The sequence below is a fragment of the Rattus norvegicus genome, chromosome 8 (assembly GCF_036323735.1).
Source record: "Rattus norvegicus strain BN/NHsdMcwi chromosome 8, GRCr8, whole genome shotgun sequence".
NCBI lineage: Eukaryota > Metazoa > Chordata > Mammalia > Rodentia > Muridae > Rattus > Rattus norvegicus.
In genome coordinates, this window is record NC_086026.1 from 50,794,912 (window position 1) to 50,817,485 (window position 22,574).

General features: G+C 41.7%; 1 protein-coding gene, 1 long non-coding RNA gene and 3 other non-coding genes across 4 annotated transcripts in view; 4 read left to right on the plus strand and 1 right to left on the minus strand.

Annotated features, from left to right (window-relative positions):
• The window catches only part of Mir100hgl (Mir100 Mirlet7a-2 Mir125b-1 cluster host gene like), a 265,006-nt gene that overhangs the window by 199,008 nt on the left and 43,424 nt on the right, over window positions 1–22,574 (plus strand).
• Window positions 1–22,574, plus strand: part of Lnc215 (long non-coding RNA 215) — a 118,106-nt gene that overhangs the window by 52,108 nt on the left and 43,424 nt on the right. The window lies entirely within an intron of this gene.
• On the plus strand, window positions 3,384–3,463 carry Mir100 (microRNA 100). Its single transcript, NR_031858.1, has one exon. It is a non-coding gene; the product is annotated as a microRNA 100 (primary transcript).
• Window positions 10,282–10,395, minus strand: Mir3596a (microRNA 3596a). The gene has a single exon (NR_037385.1). It is a non-coding gene; the product is annotated as a microRNA 3596a (primary transcript).
• Mirlet7a-2 (microRNA let-7a-2) lies at window positions 10,292–10,387 on the plus strand. The gene has a single exon (NR_031801.1). It is a non-coding gene; the product is annotated as a microRNA let-7a-2 (primary transcript).

Sequence of the window (22,574 nt, forward strand, 5' to 3'; positions counted from 1 at the left end):
CTGGTTGGTTGATTTTGTTGTTCTTTTTATGGGGTTGCAAACCCCTTCAGTTACTTCAGTCCTTTCTCTAACTCCTCCATTGGGGACCATGTTCTAGGTCCAACGGTTGGCTGCCAGCATCCGCCTCTGTATTTGTCAGGATTTGGCAGAGCCTCTCAGGAGACAACTATATCAGGCTCCCGTCAGCATGCACTTCTTGGCATCAGCAATAGTGTCTGGGTTTGGTGTCTGCATATGGGATGGATCCCCTAAGTGGGGCAGTCTCTGGATGGCCTTTCCTTCAGTCTCTGCTCCAAACTTTGTCTGTGTATTTCCTCCTGTGAATATTTTTGTTTCCTGGTCTAAGAAGGTCTGAAGCAGCCACACTTTGGTCATCCTTCTTCTTGGTTGCTAGTTTTACCATTTTATAACACATAAATGTAGCCTTATTGGTCTTTGGTTCTATGGAATTTGGGAGTTTTTAGAATTAATTTCATAATAGTGTTTGTATCTTTGGAAAGTTATTTAGGTAGAGTTCATTTGAAACCACAAGCACTGTCTTTGAACTCTGGATGTCTATGTGTATGTATATGATGTATGTGTATCTTATATACATACACACACACACACACACACACACACACACACACACACACATATATATATACATACATCTGAGAATTCAGGGTTTACATGAATTTCGAAAGGTTGTTCTTGATATTTTAATTTCAGTTCTACTTGATCACAACTTAGTACTTTCTGGACTTCTCCGTATTCATTGAGTGAGTGGATATTGAGCTCAGCTCTCATGATCCAGGCAGCTTCCTTTGGTTTGCAAGCATCCATGATCTGGTGCCCAGAAAATTACCTTTCTCTTTGTTTGTAAGTGTCAGCTCCATGTTTTCACATTTGGTTGTTATCTGATAGAGCCCTGAAGAATTTTGTTTCATGGAGTGACCCAAAATATTTCCTTGGAAAAAGAATCCCCATTTCCTTCCCCAACACAAAGAAGTTTCTTGGAGGAGGTATCCAGTGACTACTTCAGGGATGGCATCTATTGACAAATAAGCTTCCCTCTTCAGGCATAAATGCTAATATTTGAATCTTTTCAATTTCTGGTCAGTTTTTTGATTTCTGAATTTAAAACTTGAGATTGTCTGGAAGGTAATCTTAGTATATGTGGATGCATAGTCCTCTGTCCTGTACTTAAAAAAGAAGAGATGGCCCCATGGAAATACAGGGTTGAGTTCCTTTCTGTGGTCTCAATGCATCATGGGAATGTATGGGTACTGTGTGAGGGAGCCAATGTGTCACGTGATAGATCTTAGTTCATGGCTAACAAATACTGTTTTACTAGCCATAGTGTGGTTTGAATATTCTTTATCTGGAGTGGTTGAAGAGTGTTTCATATTTGTGATTTAAAATTATGTTTTCATATATGTTGAGATGACTGGATAATGGGATCCAAGTCCAAACACAAAGTTGTTAGTGTTCACGTCCATCTTGCATACATAGCCTGGAGGTATGTTGTCCAAAGTTCTCTGGGCATCTATATTGTCCCTGTAACACATCACCTGGCCTCAGGGGAGGTATCTTCCTCTGGTGCCATCAGGTCAGGGTTCGGGTTTTAGCTGGGCATGGTGGTACACCCCTTTAATCCCAGCATCTGGTGCCATCAGGTCAGGGTTCGGGTTTTAGCTGGGCATGGTGGTACACCCCTTTAATCCCAGCATCTGGTGCCATCAGGTCAGGGTTCGGGTTTTAGCTGGGCATGGTGGTACACCCCTTTAATCCCAGCATTTGCTTTGATCTCTGAGTTTAAAACAAGCCTGTTCCGTGGGAGTCTCACAATGAGACTCTATCTAAAAAGGGAGGTGCAGGGAGGAGGGCTAGGTTTTTTAATTATTTGAATTAGGAAGACTTATCCTGTATTTAAAAAAAAATTAGTCCTTATTAGTCAGGGAGCTGGAGCCCACCCCCTTAAACTTTCAATAGGAACAATAATTCCCACATCTCGGCAACTCTCCACAATGTCAGTGCCCAGTTTGAAATACTCCTACTGCCATCCCTGTGTCAGAGGGACCAGAGGAACATCAGAGGCTCAAGAATTGTGTAAAACACCTGTGTTACATAAAAGAAATAAATTGTTTTAAATAAGTGATACAGAGACTCTCGGGGGATTCATGATTTGGTTGCTGCTTGGTCTGGGTCTCAGACATTGCAACCTCTGTATCATCACCCAACTCTGAGCACTTGTGGGTGTGGCTCTGGGGTGAACCGGGCCGATGAGGAACACTGGGGTAGCATCTCAGGCCCTCATGCTTTTCTGAGCTCTTATTTTACCTATTAGGATCCATGCATGAAGCCTAACCTGCTCTATGGATAGCTCCCCGATTGGGCTTTATTATTGTTGAAGCCTCTCTTTATCTTCTGGGTTCTCAACAGGGGAATGCCCCTTTGACAAGGTGAACGGATCCTCTTGAAGGCCACAAGCCTATAGTTTCCAGTGGGCAGAAATTAAAAAATGCTTGTGGTAAAACTGTCCCAAAGCACAAGATACGTGTTTTGTTTTGTTTTGTTTTGTTTTGTTTTTTCTGACATCGAGGGAAGGGACTGTCTAAATGTCCAACGAGTTTGCCTGAAGTGATTTTCATCCTGACCATGTGGACTACACAGTTCCCAGGAGGGCCATTCATAAAAGTCCATTGTCTTGAAGGTCCCATTTTTCCTATGGAGCTTTAACTTTTGCATAAACAATCGATTGCACCTTAACAGATGAAACCTTTTTATAATGAGTGAGGCAACCCTAGCCACTTAAGTAGTTTTAGGGTTAGCAGAGATGTATTTTCTCTTGCAACTTAATTTTCAAAATATACCCAAACTTGCTTGTTGTTCGTGGGCCAATTATGGGGTTCGGAAGGGATGGCTCAAAATCACAAACTTTTCTTGAAGACCTTCTAGTTTAGTATAGTAAAATCTCTGCTAAGATGGGTTGGGAAAGCTCTCTTCTGAATTGTTTAGTCATACTTGCTTGCTAATTCTGCTTGTTTAGAAACGCGGAAGTTAAAAGAATTACCTTACATCCGGGGCACTTGTTCTGTTGCTCAGAATCGGTCTCGTTCTGCCTATAGGCCATACTGACATTAGTTTAGCCTACATAGATGAGGATTCCGATAAAATGAAGCTCACCTGAAGCTCACTTCGTCTGTGAGTGAAAAGTTAGGTCTACCAGAGGGAACAGGAGACTTCTCTTTAAAACCCTTTCTGTCTTTGGCATGAAATGGCCCAATGGCAAAATCCGTTGTTGGACTAAATGAGCCAAGGACAAACTTCATTGTTGGACTAATGGTTTTAACGTTTTATCCTCAGACAAGTCAACCCCCACACCAGAGAAGATACTGAAGCCTGTTGCCACAAACCCGTAGATCCGAACTTGTGCTGACCATGCACACAAGCTTGTGTCTATAGGTATGTGTCTGTTAGGCGATCCCACAGTCCAGGGGCTTTGCCTGTTTGCCTCTAGTATCTGCTCCTCACCTCCTGCCCTCCCTGTCTCCCTGTGGTTGCCTTTCAGGGTTGTAGAAACGGAAAGAGGGCTGAAGAGGAGGGAACGGAGCTCTTGGGCCACGATGGATAAGGTTATTTAAGAGACGCACTCTCATACTGCTTCTAACTGGTCTCAGCTGTCAGGTTAGGGGGCTGGGCTGCCCATGAGGCAGCAAGAATTCCAGGGATTCAGACAGCTGACTGCTGACTGTGGAGTAAATAGGCTCACACAAAACAAGGGTTTGTTTTGTTTTCTGGGAGCCTAATTGTTCTCAAAGTTATGATGATCTTTCCCAGAAAGTGAAAAGATTGGCTGACGCTGCCGATCGGGTTCTGGCTGCAATGTGGGTTGCACCTTGTAGCTATCCTGTCCCTCATCATTCAGCAAGTGCAGGCCACTGGGTCCTTAACAGACAGAGGGAGATGGACATGTCGGTCTGCCTGTTTATACCGCTGTAACCACTATTGTGCGTACAATAAGAAAACAAACAAGAAAGAAGCAAGCCCGCGCACGCACACGTGCACACACACACACACACACACACACACACACACACACACACACACACACACCAATAGAAAAAGATATTCTGTTTACATCCAAATTCACCTCTGCCCAGAGCAGTTTTTGAAGTCTTTATCGTGTTTAAAGGGCTGGAATGAAAATAATTTTATCCCTTTCCTTCTTAAATGTCACCATTGTGCCAGGATTGGAAAGCCAAGCTGACCACAGATCAAAGCAAAACTGACTATATTTGTCTCCCTCCAACAATGTGAGCTGAAGAGTCTGTAAACAGAAGGCAGGGTGAAAAATTGATGGAATCTAGACGGCTCTGGGACTTTCACATTCGCTTTTGGTCAAAGTATTATATCAAGAATTCCCTTAACTGTTTGTTTCTGGTGAAGGCTTTCAGCAGTAGCAGGAGTTAATATGAAATCCTTGTGCATACATTTTTGTCACCTTATAAGAGCCACACTCTTCAGAGACAGCTAGAAGTCTTTCTCCTGTAGGATACGTGAAGATGTAGCCCACGGATGTATAGGGGGCAGAACACGGAACATGGGGATCTATAAATGCTGTTCATGGAGGGCACACTTTTTTTTTTTTGAGGGCACACTTTCTATGTGTGCTTTTGCTTTTGCTTTTCATGGAGGAGTGTTGTCTGTTGTCTCTAGGGCTCAACGTTTAACCTGTCAGGAAAGCTTTCTTATGGAATGATGGCATGTTAACAGAAGAGAAAGGCTGTCCTTACTGGTGGGAGTCCCATAGAACTGTCTGCCCTGGGCTTTTTATCCACCCACTCTGCAAACAGTCTATGTGGCCTGATTTACATGCCTCTTGGAAGTGGCTGAAGTGAATTAAACGGTCCACTTGTTAAGCCTGCACCTCTGCTGGCCGAATGCTTGTTCGATACAGGGAGCAACGTCATGCTTGCACCCGTCATCCCCTAGTATGTTGCAGGTGTGCTCCGGACAGGGCAGGGGAGTTGGAGCCACTGGGACCTGAGTGCTCAGTGTTGCCTATATAGGAACAATAACCAGCTGTAAGTGGATTGCTGGACCTTCCTCCCCCTCCTCCTCCCCCTCTCCCCCCTCCTCCTCCTCCCCCTCCTCTTCATCATCCTCCTCCTGCTCCTCCTGCTCCTCCTCCTCCTCCTCCTCCTCCTCCTCGTCTTTGAAGGAGGTATTTTTAATCAAGTAGCACAGGGGTGGGAAGGGCGGGGGGCATATGACTCTTTCAAATATTCTAAAAGCCTCAAACATTTGATTCATCTGGCTAAAAAATATTGTAGTAGGAAGCCTGAAGCCTCTGGCTACTGGCCACAAGCAACAGGATATTAAATATTTTACACTATGATGAAATTCAGTATTTTTCCCTTCCTCCACAGTCATGAATGAGTGGCTTTTCCTCAATGTTAATTGTTCCTCTGGGGCTCCCTCCGAGTGCACCAAGTATCCTACAGGAAGAAGCAGAAAGTAAAATAGTGTCAGGGTATCTCCCAAGAAAGGCTCTGAGGTTCTATTTCAACAGCCAATTAAGCATGGGGCAAATGATCAGAGCATCAACTCATCCAAATCCCCAAATCTTCACAGCTCAAATATATCCATGAAGAGATGATACTTGAATGTAGTTTAGCTGTTTTCCAAATTCAGGAAAAATAATCATCCCTCTTCTAAGAATTGCACCTGATCAAACAGCTCGCCCTGTGCCCGTGGGGAGGGAAGTTGAGAAGGGCTCTGGAAGGGTTTCTCATATTCCAAATAGCACTTCAAAATAATGCACTGTGTTTCTTACGTGGGAAGAATGTGGCACGATATGGCTGGGTTCGCTTTCCATTTTAAGTCAGTATGAATTCTCTTTTTGATGGGTTTCCCTGTAACCCCTCATCTTGATAACTCTTCTGAATCCCCATCTTAGACTATGGAACCTCATTCGTTCAACCTGGTGTCTCTTGTTAAGATTTTTTTTTTTTGTTGGGGGGAGCCGCTAATCATGTAAATAGCTACAGATAAACTGGAATTTTACATAGTAGTCTACATGAGTGGTTCTTCAAGGACATACTTGCATCTAACATGAAAGCTAATAAAACGTGATTGGAAATGAAAGGACTATGTTTTATTTTTGGTTTAGCCTTAAGCTAGGGAAAAACTCAAAAGTCATTCATTCATTCATTGATTCATTGATTCATTCAACAAACTTTTATAGGTGACTATTTTGTTTCATTACTTTATTAAATGACAGATACATGACCTGAACTTCTTTTTCACAACCCTGATTCCCTAACCCTTTACAGAGTTGTATGGGTCTGGATAGACATAATCCTTAATGAATCACATTTTAATCAAAGCCTGTGCTCAGTTCCCTGATATCTAATCAGATTCTCAGTAGTGGAGAGTGTCTGTATTGTTTGAGATGCTGTCATCCATGAAAACTGTAATATTTAGTAGGCTAGGGGTCAAATTTCCACCTGTTCAGAGGACCTGTGAGAGACAGTTTTTTTTTTTTTAAGCTAAAGGCTCTATATCCAAAGATACATAACTGCTGTAAATACCATTTACTGTCACTTTTAAGTAAGAATTTTTATGACATCATCCCATATCTTAATTGCATGTTGTTATTGCACGCTTGCAAATATTTACGCTAATTACGTAATGAACTATAATTGCACTAATACATGATAATGGGCTAAAATCAGTGCAAACAAACATGAAAATTCACACAACCCAAAGAGCAGAACACTGAAAACCACTAGTACTTCAAGACCAGCTCCTTTGAATCGTTCTCCCCAGAACAAGGCTGCACCTGAGGGAAACCATCTTTGATCTGCATTTTTTGATCTGTCTAAGCAGTATCATGAGAAGAATCTACCAGCCTTCTAGCACATCAAGGCTTTTCCTCTCACATTTGCTTCTCCTTCTGATACTTCTTCCCTCCCCTGCCTGTTTCCTTCTTGTGTTTACACCTTCGGGCTAATTGTCCATGTAGAGGATATGAAAAAATTGCAAGTATTCTGTAAGGCAAAGGACACTGTGGTTAGGACAAAACGGCAACCAACAGATTGGAAAAAGATCTTTACCAATCCTACAACAGATAGAGGCCTTATATCCAAAATATACAAAGAACTCAAGAAGTTAGACCTCAGGGAGACAAATAACCCTATTAAAAATGGGGTTCAGAACTAAACAAAGAATTCACAGCTGAGGAATGCCGAATGGCTGAGAAACACCTAAAGAAATGTTCAACATCTTTAGTCATAAGGGAAATGCAAATCAAAACAACCCTGAGATTTCACCTCACACCAGTGAGAATGGCTAAGATCAAAAACTCAGGTGACAGCAGATGCTGGCGAGGATGCGGAGAAAGAGGAACACTCCTCCATTGTTGGTGGGATTGCAGACTGGTAAAACCATTCTGGAAATCAGTCTGGAGGTTCCTCAGAAAATTGGACATTGAACTGCCTGAGGATCCAGCTATACCTCTCTTGGGCATATACCCACAAGATGCCTCAACATATAAAAAAGACATGTGCTCCACTATGTTCATAGCAGCCTTATTTATAATAGCCAGTAGCTGGAAAGAACCCAGATGCCCTTCAACAGAGGAATGGATACAGAAAATGTGGTACATCTACACAATGGAATATTACTCAGCTATCAAAAACAATGCCTTTATGAAATTCATAGACAAATGGTTGGAACTGGAAAATATCATCCTGAGTGAGGTAACCCAATCACAGAAAAACACACATGGTATGCACTCATTGGTAAGTGGCTATTAGCCCAAATGCTTGAATTACCCTAGATGCATAGAACACATGAAACTCAAGACCGATGATCAAAATGTGAATGCTTCACTCCTTCTTTAAATGAGGAAAAAGAATACCCTTGACAGGGAATAGAGAGGCAAAGATTAAAACAGAGGCAGAAGGAACACCCATTCAGAGCCTGCCCCACATGTGGCCCATACATATACAGCCACCCAATTAGACAAGATGGATGAAGCAAAGAAGTGCAGGCCTACAGGAGCCGGATGTAGATCTCTCCTGAGAGACATAGCCAGAATACAGCAAATACAGAGGCGAATGCCAGCAGCAAACCACTGAACTGAGAATAGGACCCCCGTTGAAGGAATCAGAGTAAGAACTAGAATAGCTTGAAGGGGCTCGAGACCCCTTATGAACAACAATGCCAAGCAACTAGAGTTTCCAGGGACTAAGCCACTACCTAAAGACTATACATGGACTGACCCTGGACTCTGACCTCATAGGTAGCAATGAATATCCTAGTAAGATCACCAGTGGAAGGGGAAGCCCTTGGTCCTGCTAAGACTGAACCCCCAGTGAACGTGATTATTGGGGGGAGGGCGGCAATGGGGGGAGGGTGGGGAGGGGAACACCCATAAAGAAGGGGAGGGGGAGGGATTAGGGGAATGTTTGCCCGGAAACCGGGAAAGGGAATAACATTCGAAATGTAAATAAGAAATACTCAAGTTAATAAAAAAAATTAAAAAGAAAGAAAAAATTGCAAGTAAAATGAAAAATTATAGTTTCCCTCTTTGGGGTTCTGTGACTATTAAATCTGTTATGTGAGTGGCTAGAGGGAGAAATCTCAGCAATCCTCTGTGAGTTTCCATATGAGATCCAGGAATTCAAATGACCTGGTCAGGATGAGTTCACTCACTGTGAATTTTCTGCCATTTGCAGTCTTGCTAGTAAATCCACCTTACCAGGAATGATGTTCTAATATGAGGAATAGTCCAGTATTAGGAAAAGAATAAGGGGGCTGAGTATAAAAATCACCCAGCTTTTGTCTCTGGGTTTATTTATACTCCCATTATTTATACTCCATTATAACTAGCCATTTGTGTGTATATTCCTGCTTTAATTTAGATAAATATTTATATATATATATATATTCTGTCCATCATACACTATATTTCTATCATCTTCTGCTTTACCAAGTAGCAGTCATGTTAGTAGTACTAGATGTTAACAGCATACTTCAGCAACTAATGAATGACATAACAGATAAACGAGAAGTGTATATATGATTCTTTTCATGACAGTGATAGGAAGATTAGATTAGAAATTATGAAGTCATCAGATAAATAATTCTTTGAATTGCGTTCTGACAGATGCATGGGGGTTTCCTTGATAAGATTAATCTCTCAGCCTCCCCTGGTCACCCAAGGAGCTAGGTATCTTTGATCCAAGGAAGGCTGCCCTGTCAAAGAGTAGCACTATTAAGGAAGGCTGTGCAAGAGACTAAGGTTAGACAGGTTCGAAAGAACCAGGCTTATGAAGCAGAGTAGAGCGGCATGTTAGAAACACCACTTGATCCGTTGGGGAAGTTAGTCCTATACATCATCAGTGTAGCAGAGATGAACTCCCAAAGTGTTCAGACATGTTAGGATATCCATGGCAAGTTGAAATGAGAGTTCAGCTTCGCAGTGAGAAGGGGTTGCCATGGGCCAAGCATCAGACCAAATGCAAGCGGACACAGTGCCAGGAAGTCACCTATCTCGAATGAGTCTTTCTCCAGCCCCACCCTCTCACTGGGACTGAAGAGACAGGAAAAGCTTAGTTGAAGACTTCAGAATTCCATCAGAGGAATTTACCTCTTTCTCTAACAAAGAGAAGAACAGAGGCACATTTTCACAGGCTGCTAAAGAAACCACCAGGGGAAGAATTATTACAAAATGCCAAAACAATTCTGGGAAAATGGCGAGGGGGGAGCATTTTATGTTGTATTGTAGATAACTACAGGCGAATGTTCTCTATACATGGCTTCTATGTCTCCTGCTTTGCTCAGCAGATTGAATACTGTGTTCAGTCTTCCCACCGTTCTGATTTCATTCATTCATTCCCTCTCTTGTACTGACCCTTAAGAATTTTCAGACAACCTTGTTTTTCAACCACTCCCTCCCCTCCCCCACCCCAGTTATCCAAATGTAGACACCACCCGGTTTTTCTATCCCTTCAATGGATACCAGAGACTGGTGTAGTGATCAGAACAACTGTTAGATAATAATACTACCATTAACTTGCATGGATATAAAATTTCAAAGGTACCAGTCCCCAATATCTGCTTCATTCCCACCACAGAGCCATCTCTAGCCAGAGTTTTCTTGACTTTTTTGCTTGGTCAGACCCTTTAATGCGTTGTTTCTTATGAATGGCCCAAGTAGGCAACAGCGTGAAGAACTTTTGTGAGACTATCTTGAAATGGAAGGGCTTAAGAAAGGGTAGCGCTCCAGCCACTGTGACGGCATGCTCCCAGGCTGAGGTAGTAGGTTGTATAGTTTAGAGTTACAACAAGGGAGATAACTGTACAGCCTCCTAGCTTTCCTTGGGACTTGCACAAAGCAACATGGTGAGAACGAACTATGATTCCTCCGGGCCCTTTTTCCTAGGAAAGCCTTTGAAAGGTAAGACTGAGTGCAGATATTTTACTGGTATTTTAGAATTCAAATTTGTTTCATATTGGTACCGTGACGTGCCTCCATGTTTGGCTTCTTTGGGTCAGATTTTATTTTTATGAATTGCCTATCATCGCAATGATACTGCACAGTGAGCCATACAGATAATCAATGGTGAATAACCCTAGGAGTCTCTGCTTCAGTGGGGCACTTGTGATAGCCTTTGTTGGGTTGATTCATTGCAGCCATTGGGTGGGAGGTAGAACCACTGGGGTAACTCAGTTCTTCTCTGCCACATCACATTCCCCAACAAGCTAGACCCAGCAGGTCTTCAAGGTGAAGCTGGTGAAGTAATGAGAAGGGAAAAAAAACCATCAAGGGTCTTGAGGGTTTTGTAAGCTTCTGCTTGTTTTCCGTAGGCTGGTATTTTGTTAGTCAAAGGAAGACACAAGGCCAATCCTGAAGCCAGGGGTGGGGTTGGAGATGGGGAGGAAGGAATGCCTGTGGGCTCATGGCACAGGATGTGAACTCAGAGAGGTGGTACAAATTTGGGCCATCTTTTTGCCTTTACATTGAATTTTCGTCGTAGCATCGAATTGAAAGTAAGAATGGTCCCACCGTGACAGGAAGCTTCGAGGTTCTGGAGCTATGTATTGAGTTCATGTTTCAGATTTTAAACTAAGCTGGCCTCTGACTTCTGCATTATAACTTTGTTGATGAGATATGTACCCGTCTTCTACAGAACAATGTCACGAGGCCAGAACGGTGCTCATTGCATTCAGATTATATCAAAGTTCATTTCCTGATGATGGTCACAGTCAGGAATGACAGACATGACACTTGTTTTAGATTAATCTCGAAACTGGCAACGAGCACCCAAAACAGGAGACTCGGCTATGTTATTTAGGACAAGGTTGCTGCAAACCAAGACACGTCTCAGAAGAAAACTCAAATGCGTAGTCAGAGGGCACTCTGTGAAGCAATGTAATACACTGTATTATTTTCTGGCGGCCACCATAACGTAGAGTGAGTAGGTATGGTCTTCTCTCTCTCCTCCAACCATCTTAAAGATTGGGTCCTTTTGCCATTTTGATTCCATGCTGAGATATTTCATGGAGAATGACAGTGGGCAGTGGGTGTCAGGTAACTACAGAGTCAAGAATAAGTAACCCCAGTTTAAGGATAAAGCACGGTTGAAGTTTTGGAAGGTTTTCTTAGAGGCTACCATGATGCTCCATAGAGGATCAAGACTCTCCTGTATCTTATGCACCCATTTATTACCACGGTGCTTCTTCCTTTAGCAGAAACTGAGGCCTGGCTGAAGAAAAAACTGACCTGATTTTGAACATTTGTTTTAGATTTGACATGAAACACATTACCTATGGGGGAGGGTTTGTGCATTCAACATGTGCAGCTGCTTAACATACAAGGATCTACTTGGTTGTGTTCAAGCATCTTACAAAGCCTTATATGCCCTCATTCCTCTAAACTTGAGTGAATTTACATACTTGTGTTTCCCACAAGCATTTGAGGACTGGGGAGGTCCCCACTGTGAAGACAATGGTATGCTATGATTCTTCATCTACTGACTTTGACAATAGGTTGTGTCCACCTGAATTCTAGTGATGGCCCCTTTGTTTTCTATGGTGTAGTATTCAGGAACTTAAAGTGAAGTGGTTTTTAATCTAGAGGCCTATGGTACAGCAGAGTTTGGGGACTGTGGGATATTTAAATTATGTTGGAAATGACATCTTAGGATCTGTTTCCACAGGGTTCTAAAGACTCCTTATCTTCACGTCAGCTGAGTATATGTTCTGTTCCTTCAGGAAAACTCTTCAGTGCACTTTAGCTAAAAATCCACTGTTAATCTCCAAATTCTTAAATATACTGATACACAAATGTCTATAATATCTCCTGGGAATTAATCTTGGGACTTAGAAAGAAGCTTCAGCAGGCTAACTTCTAACTATCATGCTGGATATGGTGGTCATGCTTATTATAATCTTAGCACTTAGAAAGGCTGAGTGCAGCAGGAGGATTGCCATGAGTTTGAGGCCAGCCTATACTGCATAGTGAATTCTAGCTCACCTTGGGCTAAAGAGTGAGACCCCGTTTGAATAGAACAAAAAAGGGAAGAGAGAGAATGAAAGATAAAAATTATAAGACCTATATCAGTAATAGAAATGTCATTTTGTTTTATAATCTGTTTATTCAATCCAGCTGTGCTCTAATATACTGGCAATCTCCAAAACATCGTGGTGTGGCTGGAATCTTGATCTCTGTCGTGTGAAGAATGCTTATCAGGGTGGTTTAAAGAAACTGGATATTTAAAACTTTGTAAGTTTTCTTAAAGACAGCTCATTCATGAATTTTAATTTTTAGACAACAGATTCCTCTTCCCCTTGGTTCATTACTAGAAAATTTAAAGCCCTTGGTCCATCTTTGTGCTGAGTAGGCACTTCCAAGGACACAACACTGGTCCCCTCAACGTTAGCCTTGACTCATCACCCACTCTTGGCCTTCTGGAGCCTCAAAGAGAACTAAGGCATTCAGTTCAATCATCACTATGAATTTTCTCAATCCTAAGTATTGGTCAACTCTTAAGTGAGTTGAATGTTATCAGTACATACTATATGCTTTTGAGCAGCATTGGTTTTGCATAAGGAAAACACTTATTTTTTTTTCAGGTATTTTATTGTTACATACTCACTCATACACTTGTCATTCTCCTTCCTCTTCCCAAACTTTATCTTTTTTTCTACTTCTAGATTCCACACATGCAAGAATTGCACTTAACGTGAGCTTCTCTCATTTCATTCATTTTTCCAGAGATACGATTTCATTATCTTCTTTTTTTTTCATTTTGTTTATTTTTTGTTTTTGAGACCGAGTCCCCAGTGTACCTTAGGCTGGCTTCCAATTCTCTATCTAGCTAAGGATGACCTTGAATTTCCAATTCCTTGACCTTCATATTCCAAGTGTGGGGGTTACAGGCAATCAGTGCACTGCCATGCTTTGCTTGGGCGTTGAGCTGAGGAATTCTTGCGTGCTAGGTAAGCGCCCTACCAACTGAGCCAGACCCCAGCCTTAGGATTTCATGCTTTCTGTCTGAATAATATCCTGTTGGTATAGATGACAGACTTTCTGCCTTCCTTTATCAATTCTAGGCTGCTTCATTCCTTGGAGACCATGAAGTTATTATAATACACATGAATATGTAGTTATCTTTGTGCTATGTTGACTTATATTCCTCTGATGTGCCCAGGAGTGAGATGGTTGGATCATACGGAATTTTAGTTTTCTATTTCTTAATTTCAGTTTCCTGGTTATGCAAACTGGGGCTAAGAAATCTGGAGGTTGCTTATTGCCTTTAGATAGATACGTTCAATTACCCCTTTCAATGTGCTTATAAATATTATCCTAAAAATATGGAGGGAAGGCTCAGCAGCTAAGTAAGAATGCAGACTACTCTTGAGGAATTGACCAAGTTCAATTCCTGACACCCACACTGAGTGGCTTACACTCCGTAACTCCAACTCAGATGATTGCCCTTTTTATGCCTCCTTGGATAGCTGCACAAACCTACGTACATGTATACATAATTTAAAGGTAAAATAAGTCTTTTTTCTCTGAACTACAGCTTAGTTCTCTTCACTAATAGAGAACTCTATGGTACAGCACTGAAGAAGCTGTACTTTAGAAACAGATATTTTAACATTATGCATTCTCCTGAAAATTACACTATATTAATCACTCGTTCAACAAAACACCCCCGTAGACCAGGGAGGATGGATGCTGTCACTCAACTTGATTCTCCCATAATCAAGACATTTGAGTTCCTAAACTTCATCATCCAAAGGCATAAGTAGGTGATTTCTGGGATGCCTAGAGCTTTGAGGAACGTGCAGCTCTGAGCTGCTCACTGTGGAATCATTGCTCGCATACAGTAGACTCTTACTTCTGAGCCTCTGGAGAGTTGGGAAAAGACATTCCCAACTCTCTGCCCATACTGTCAAAGAGACACGGGCAAGATGGTAAGGAGGAGTTTACAGCAATGGCTACTATCAGGCTACTGACCCCGAGGGCAACATTACAGCAATAGAAGAGAACCACAGAAGCTGTGTGTATGGATGTGTGGTTTGTAGATCACTAGGGTGATACGTCTAATCAAACCCTGCATGCTACTTTCCAGGGCAGATTATCTCAGTGATGGAAAGGATGAGAAAGGCACAGCTCACTACCTCCTTCCTCACTCCCGGTCCTTGCTTTCTCTGAATAAATATCATATGCTTAGCAGTCTGCCACCAACTGCAGTGTAGAGCACATAAGAGCTGCCACGACTCTTCTCAGCCGTTTTCTATCCGTCACTGATATCCCACTGTTCTGGGCTAATGCAAAATGCAATAACGTTTAGCATCAGAACATATCTGAGTCAAGAGGTTAAGGGAAAACACATCTCCCATTGTGTTCCAGCAGCTCCGATACTGTTCGTGGCAAAACACCATGGAGACAAATAGATCTCTCTTTATCCAGGAAGCTCTGAGTGAGCAGAAAATGTATGTGACATCCTTACAGCATGTGAGTCTTTGCTATATGGTGCTTTAAGGCAGAGTGGCACGGGGGAGAAGTTCACCTAACGTGGTGTCTGATAAGGCTTGGGCATTGTCTACAGGGAGGACTCTGTCGTCTGCATTTTCTCTATATTGCTTTAATAAATGCTTGTGGTTCTAGCAGGGGGGGGGAGATAAAACCTTTACAAATGTAACTGGGGGAAGAGAGGATTCTGAGCAAACACAGTCAAAAGCTCTATGTGGTGTTTTCCTTAAATCAACCCCAAAAGGTATCAGATACACAACTGACCCCTTTCTTTACATTCTACAGAAGTATATCTTGCTTTTTTTCTCTGCCTTTGCCTGTTTAGGCATAAGGGACAAAATCTGTATGTTTGAGGAAGATAGACAAACAGACTGAAAAAAAAAGGAAAAGAGAAGAAAACAATAAATTATGTTTATGCTGAGATTTGTCACTTCAAGATTACTTGCAAGTGATTCCAGTCTGCATGATGTCAGAAAGACCGTGTGACAACAGATTTTGTGCCTTTACTATTTGTTCATCTGCCGGTCAGTACTGGGGGCATGGATCTTACTTGAGACCACCTCTTGTTCCCATAGGACTTTCAAAAGGGTTCTGTTTTATTGTTCATGTGTTATGAGAAGAGAAAATTAGAATTAAGATACTCATTTTCCTTAGGACCTAAAGAATTTCTGTCCAGTGGTAAATTCTGGATCAGGAATCTATTTGCAGTTTTATCTGACAATTTTAGATTTAGGAAACAGTTCTCAAATTTACTGTGGTGCTCATGGTCTTTGAAACGTGGGAGTTAGCTCTTCCTCTGGTCACCCTGAGTTAACGGTCCGCCTGGCTTTGCTGAAAGTGGGGGCAGAGGAGTGTGCCTGGAAGTTCAGCTTTCACTTTGAACTGGCAACTTACAGAGACAAACCACACCAGCAGGCCAGCTCACCGCAATGCCACAGTAAACACTGATTCCTTTGCATCAAGGGCAGCCTGACCACATGTATAAAAAGTTCGCCGAGTCCAGGAATTCTAGAATGTCTCATTGTTTGATGAATAAGGCCTCAAGTGTTCTGTGGTGGCCACTTGTAAATCAGAATAAAATGTATAGAATTCAGATCATAACTGGAATTCCAGACTGGAGCAGCTCATGCTTCCTGATGGGACGGAGTTGCTGCAGTGATGCCATCCTTCCATGCAGGGAGACACGATGGTGTTCTCAGATGCATGTTCTATGAGCTCGATATGGCGGGGAGTCTTGACTTATTGGTAGCTCCTCATTATTGTGTGATTAGGTGCTGCTGATATGGTGAAACCTATACACAAGACATAATAAATCAAGCCAAATGAAAGGATCTCAGAGAAGGTGAGATGTTCTGGTCGGCCAAAGGCGCTTGTGGCACGAATCAAACCACCTGAGACTGATCGCATAATGGAAGGACATGTGACTCCTGAAAGGATTCTTCTGACAACCATGGGACACCTGCTCTGTCTTTCAGTCTCTGTCTCTGTGTCTGTCTGTCTGTCTCTGTTTGTGTGTCTTTCTTTGACAATCTGTTTCTGTCGCTCTCACACAACACCCATACATAACCACACAAAATATTTTTTTTTAATTAAGGGGAGCATATTTCTGAACACTAAACAGGAAGGCAGAAAATGAATTCGTAGGGGAAATAAACTTTTTATCACCTGCCATGCCTAAAACCCAAAGATTTTGGCTAATCATTTTACTAGAATGTCCCTATGTGAGATGTATGGATGACAACCTGTCATGGTTGGTTTCATGTCAACTTAACTCAAGCTAGAATCATCTGAGAGGAGAGAGCCTCAATCGAGAAAAGGCCTCTATAAGGTCAGAGTGTATACAAGCATTGTGGGGCATTTTCTTAAGTGGCCATCCACGGAGCAGTGACCAGTCTATTGTGGGTGATGCTATCCCTGAGCTGGTGGGCCTCAGTTCTGTAACCAAGCTGAGCAAGCCAATAAGCAGCATCCGTTCATGGCCTCTACATCAGTTCCTGCCTCCAGCTTCCAGCACTGTTTGAGGTAGTGTCCTGACTTCCTTCAATGGTAAACCATGATGTAGAAATGTAAGCCAAATAAACTCTTTTCTCCCCAACTTATGTTAGATCACAATGTTTCATCACAGCAACGATAACCCTAACTAGAATACTACCTACTAAAATAAAGAAATTATTCTTATTAAAGCTAAAACAGTCCTGAACACAGTTTAACATTTCTTAAGGTTTGTAAGTAATTCTGAACTTTGTGTGTTCTGAGGTCAGCATTATAAAGCTAAATTTAGCCTGCAGAGTTGTTTGACATGTAAAAGTGCCAATTTCAGACCTCAGCCTGGCCGAATACTGGCTCAGCTCAACTTTACCATTTATGTTCTATGGCTTGAGTTGGCAATGCACGTGGATATGACTTTGATATCTTCTGATGGGCGAGTGCCAAAACGTTTTGCAGCAAGCGGAACATTACTCTTAACCAATCTACCAACATATTTAGTCCTTAATACGCCATACACAGTGTCCTGTGACCTTGCATGGTTCTAAGTTTAGCTGGCTCTGTGGCTCTGTATTTCCTTGCCAGTTCTTCTCTCCTATGCTGTTTCAGAAACTCCTTCATGCACAGTCCCAACAGTGCCTTTGCCCTTTTGCTTCTCAATACGCTTAACCACAGAAGTCACCAGTAAGGAGTTGGAGGGAAAGTGTAGAATGAAGTTAGGGTTTAGAGCCCCTCTGATGGCCTTCTGGGAGGCCACAAGATAGAAGTGGAGCTCGCTGGTGATGGCCATCCCCAGTCGCTCTAGCTCTGACTGCTCAGCACCTGTCAGTTTCTTTCCTACTCTCTCAGGCACACGCTCTAAGGATTTGCTGCTTGTCCTAGTCAGGGGACCCTTCACAATCCTCCTGGTTTCTCTTATCTCTACCCAATTCTTATAATACATTCAGATAAGGAACATTGAGGGAAGTTTTCTTTTCTCCAAACTCTAGCTCACTTCCTAAGTTCAACATGGGCAGGTTAACGGAAGTGCCTCATTTTGAAATGTCACCAATTTCCAACCCGTAGGAGACGGGGGTGTGGGAGTTGCCAATCACATAAAACCATGGGGGTAGAAAGGGCAGAGACCGTATCTCTTGCCTCCCTTTTCATTCTTAGAAAATCCGGCAAAGGGCTTCGTCCACAGCATGAACTCATTGTCCATGGAGAGTTTTGTAGAGTTCACGCCAAATCCTCAAATTTGGCATATGCAAAACTGGAATGTAAAGCTCTGGGGGTAGGTCAAGGGCCATACTTTTCCCCCATAGCAATTCTCGCATAAAATAATCTCCCTCACTGCTGACACTGGAAGTTCTAACTCAATAAAAACATTTTCTTCCAGGGCTAGCTTGGTTGGTGTTCAGTAAATTGGAATAATGATTTAAAATGTTTGGATCTTTTTTTCCTAATTTATCTTTTAGGTCACTAGGTCATTCCCTACTCCTCATTAGTTTTTCCTCTGTACACATGTGCCTGTACACATATGTGTCTTATGTTTAGCTTGCATGTGGCTTCTACTGTTTTAGTAATATTGATATGATACGGATATGATCCTGACAAGTGGAACCCGTCATCTGCCCATGAGATAAGACACTACGAAATCAGAACCAAGGAGACAGCTGTCTGAATGGGTGTCACCTTTATCAGTTCAGGATTTCTATTGTTTCACATCGTTCCCTGATCAAAACGCCAACCTCCTTTCTGCTTGATTCCATGAGGAATGGAAAATGGGAATGGACATGACTCTGTGCTACCACACTGTGTTCTATGGTCCCCACTCCTGCTTTGTTAAGGTTGGGTTGGAAGGTCAGATTTCTCTGCTTAAGTGAGAAGAGCTGAAGTAAAATAGTGGCCGAGAACTCACCCCTTGGCTTTATTCACTGACTACATAGTGCTTGGGAAGTTTAAAGAGCAGAGTCTTCACTCTTCGTATTTTGCAAACAAGATCATTTCTTCAACAAACGGGGGTGTGTGGAAGGTTATGGAATCAGATAAGCATGGCTGCTTAATGATAACTTTACTAGCCCACTTGGGAAGTGACCAAAGTACTATTAGATAAGTTAAAAACCAAAACAGCATGGAAAAAAATCTTTTTTGCCAACTCCTTCTTCTTGACCTCTTGGCAGAGACCAATGGTCGTGTTCTCTATCTTGAGACTATCTCTTGTGGGCCAGACCGGATGATCTAATAGGTCTTTGTAATCTCAAATACTGTGACTTCTATCCCCAAGTGAACTACATAGTTTGTTTACATAGAAACACTCAGAGACTGAAGGAAATGCACTATGACTCACACTAAGGAAAGCAAGCCAGGGTGACTCAAGTGGCTTTCTTTCTAAATAGAAGTAAATTAAAAGCACAGAGCTTCCATCCAGCATTGACAATGTGTAGAGTTAGAGGGGCCAGAGTTCGTTGGTAGTGAATTCGTTTTCTACCACAAGCAAATCGTAAATGTGATGCTATGTGAAACCAATAAACATTTGTTGCCCTTTTCAAGTCCACTCTTTGGGGATGGAGATCAGTGAAATTATTTTACTTTCAAGTTGTATCCCAGGCACTTAGGAAATTCAAAGATATTTGGAAAGACAAAAAAATTAAAAATTGCTAGAGAAACACAAACCTAATATCCATAAGGTATAACCACTATTCATTTCAACCTTATTAAGCATTTGTTTCTGTGCTGTGGGCCACACTTATCTAGACAAATGAAACTTTGGGAGAAATTACAATATTTTTAGCAAAAGATTGTTTTTCTACTAGGTTGGCAAAAACATTTCTAAAGGCTCTCTTTCTCCTCCATGTTCTAGAAACATCTTGTGATTTCTCTACCAGATAATACTTTGAATAACCTTTCTGGGACTTAAAAAAAAACCAGCTAGCTATTAATATTATTGTTTTTGATATTCCGTGTTATAAAACTCAAATATACTCAAACCTGTCATTTCGCTGCTTTCAAATGAGGATAGGCAGAGTGAAGAGATACTGCTTCAGGAAGACTTGGAATTGCTTAGCTGGTTTCTTGCTCGATTCACTTGGGGATACAATGATTAAAAACTGTAGTCAAGATAGATCCCTCAGAAAGTGGATGAAGACAAAGTCCAGCCATCACCTTCAGATCATGCTACTAAGACAACTGGGAAACACCCTAATCCATTCTCTGCTTTGTCATGTACTTTGATAGATACGTGTGTATATTATAATTAGGAGATGTAATTATGTAATAATATAAATGTATGTATATTATATATAACAAATATAATCTCAATATATATAATTATGTTGTAAATTGTTTAGGTTTACTACTTTCTAATATATATATTTTTTTTCTAACACACACATACACATATATGTATATATATTTAAATTGTACCGAATAGTGGGGTCTATATGATTTTTTTCACACATGTGTATAATGTTTCCTGGTTATGGACTGTTTATTTGTAGAAGAGAAGGCTGGATGTTGGTCTTTCCTTTTATACCTCCTTACCAATTTGTGGTGAAGTAATTTCTGTTCATTCCTAAATGTCACAAAATATGAGGAAATATGTTAACAGTTAGAAATCAAGGTACAGAAATGGTTAAGTAGAAAACTAACTTATGGGGAAAACTAATACTGGGGGTTGCTATATTGAAAGCTGCGCTTTCAGATGAAAATAGTGATTGCAGAGGGGAAGTTGGAGGGCTTTGTGCTTGGTCTCCACCATGTGTGTCCTCTTCAGTCAGGGGCCTGATTTGCTTCAATACTGAGAAGACAGGTCATACAAATATTTTCCTTAGTGACACCTATGACTTCTTGCCAAAGTGATTTCGTGACTTATCACCATATTTAAAAATATATAACCTGGGGGCTAGAGAGATTGTTCAGTAGTTCAGACACTTGCTGCTTTTCCAAAGGACCCAAGCACCAATGTCAGGTGGTTCACAACCATCTGTAACTCCAGCTCCCAGAGACCCAAGGCTTCTGGCCTCTTAGAGTACACAGACCCACACTCAGTCACACAAGTATACATAATTTAAATTAATAAAAGTGAACCTGTATACGGGACAATTTGTTTTTCTCAGGCTCTGTATATAGTCTATGCTAAAAATGTCAGCAAGTTTCTCCCACCCTGCCCTGTGTCAGGTACGGACACTTTTCAAGGTCCTTTCCAATAATATATTCAATGTAGAATGTAGTATATAGTCTCATCCCACACTTGTATGTCGGTTTAAGGAGAATGTCACCCTCAGGAGCAGGATACATCTCCTTTCAGAGTCAGTACATAACACCCAACCCCTGTGACTGTTCATCACTTGTATAGATCACGCCTTGAAATTATCCTAAAGCTAAGTCAGCTGAGAGCTGACCTTGTGATTGAACCTGTGTTTGTTTGACCTGTTTTTGTCTTCCACATACTAGCTTTAAAAGCTATCCTTTCTCTTAAACCACCATCTCTGTCATTCTCAGTTCTCTTTAGACAACTACCATATTATATTAAATGGTGCTCAGGGTGATTGACATCGAATGGGCTTTGTGACTTCTATAGTATGGACCTCATCTTAGTCATCTGACACACAGTAGGTACACAGTAAGATTTGTCCACTTAAACCAAATATTCTCTCAGTGAGCATTTTTCTTTTGTAATGAGGGCATTTGATATTTTTTAACTGATTTTTTTTTTGGAGAACCTTATAGATGAATACTGTAGATATTCATTTCTACCCTTCCCTCCTCTGCCCCTCTTACATTTCCTGTGTCTCCCCAACTCCGTCTCAAATTTATGACCTACTCATATGTGTGTGTATGTGTGTGTGTATGTGTGTGTGTGTGTGTGTGTGTGTGTGTGTGTGTGAGAGAGAGAGAGAGAGAGAGAGAGAGAGAGAATAAACATACATATATTTATCCTACTGAGCCATTGATTAGGACTGGTTATTAGTGATAGGATAATCTAGGAGTGGGGCCTTGTGAAGTTTCCTCTCTAAGCTGGCACATCACCTGTCATTGTCACCATGCATGTCTTGTAACCGCATGGATAGGATTTCATGGGTGCATGTTGAGAAGATTCTGTCTTGCAGCCGTTGGCTCGGTCTTCTGTCTCTTAAACTCTTTTCAGTGAACAACTTTAACGTGGCCTGTGATCTACAGGACGGAAACTCGGCAACCTTCACACTGTGCCGGTAAGCTGACTCCGTTTGCGTAGAAGTGACTGAAGTTTTGCCTGTGGTGTCTCGTATAGGATCACATTTCAAGTTCAGCAGTCCAGTGAAAACCAGGGAAAGCTGAGGGCCAGCGCTTTTAAACATTGCCAGAAATTAAATCAACTAAAATATGAGTATTAGAAAAGGGAGAAGGTGGATGAAGAGGGGGGAGGAGGAAGTGTAGAGGGTAGTTTTAGTGTTTATCAATACAACACTGACGTGGTTTCATTACCTGAGCCTTTACCCTTATCTTAGAGAAATACATGCAATTGCTCCGAAAGAAACCAGAACACACTTGGGGGAGATGCCCTTGTCAAATGCCCAGGACCCGATGT